The sequence below is a fragment of the Rhagoletis pomonella genome, unplaced genomic scaffold, assembly GCF_013731165.1.
Source record: "Rhagoletis pomonella isolate Grant_MI unplaced genomic scaffold, Rhpom_1.0 Rhpom_scaffold_00003, whole genome shotgun sequence".
In the NCBI taxonomy this organism is placed as follows: domain Eukaryota; kingdom Metazoa; phylum Arthropoda; class Insecta; order Diptera; family Tephritidae; genus Rhagoletis; species Rhagoletis pomonella.
Window position 1 is genome coordinate 22,294,457 of NW_023458557.1, and position 655 is coordinate 22,295,111.

The 655-nt window shown below is 30.8% G+C and overlaps 1 pseudogene; it reads right to left on the reverse strand.

Moving 5' to 3' along the window:
- Positions 1 to 655, reverse strand: part of LOC118736104 — a 38,994-nt pseudogene that overhangs the window by 11,413 nt on the left and 26,926 nt on the right.

A 655-nucleotide genomic window follows, 5' to 3' on the forward strand; every position in this document is an offset into this window, starting at 1 on the left:
CTCCACCGCTTTCACCATATTACTGCCAATATCAGTGGTTACTGCATAAACTTGCGCCTTATCTATATTGAAACTTTTCAAAACATCTTCAATTTTAGTGGTTAAATATTGCGCAGTATGTTTCTGCTTAATTGAAGCATGGCTAGTGTGAATATTTCAAGTTTATTGGATGTGATTATTTGCACATTTATGCCCAAAATAGCCCGATCATGGCGAGTAGCTGTATCCATTTATATGCAAAGTATTTTATTTTTTGTTAAATTTCTTATGTTACTTTTTAAGTTACCACACTGATCTTTCAAATGTTGTTAAATATTTCTAGAGTTTATTTTTGGAATATGTAGACCATCAAATATTGGTTTTGTTAATCTATTAAATGGCTCACTATCAAAATGTGACAAGGGCACTGATTGTTTAGCTAACAAACTGATACAAGAATTAACAACTTAATTCACGGACATTTCAACGGTAAATTTAATTTTTGTGTCGTTTTTGCATGCTTCACTACTTTCTATTTTAGCCCTTTTGTCATCATATATATCACTATGGTCCGTTTGTAAATGTCTTTTCAAATTAGATAAACATAGCGCACTAATTTTTTTTTTACAAAGTTTACATTCTCCATTGGCGCCTTCAATAATATAAAAATCACGTA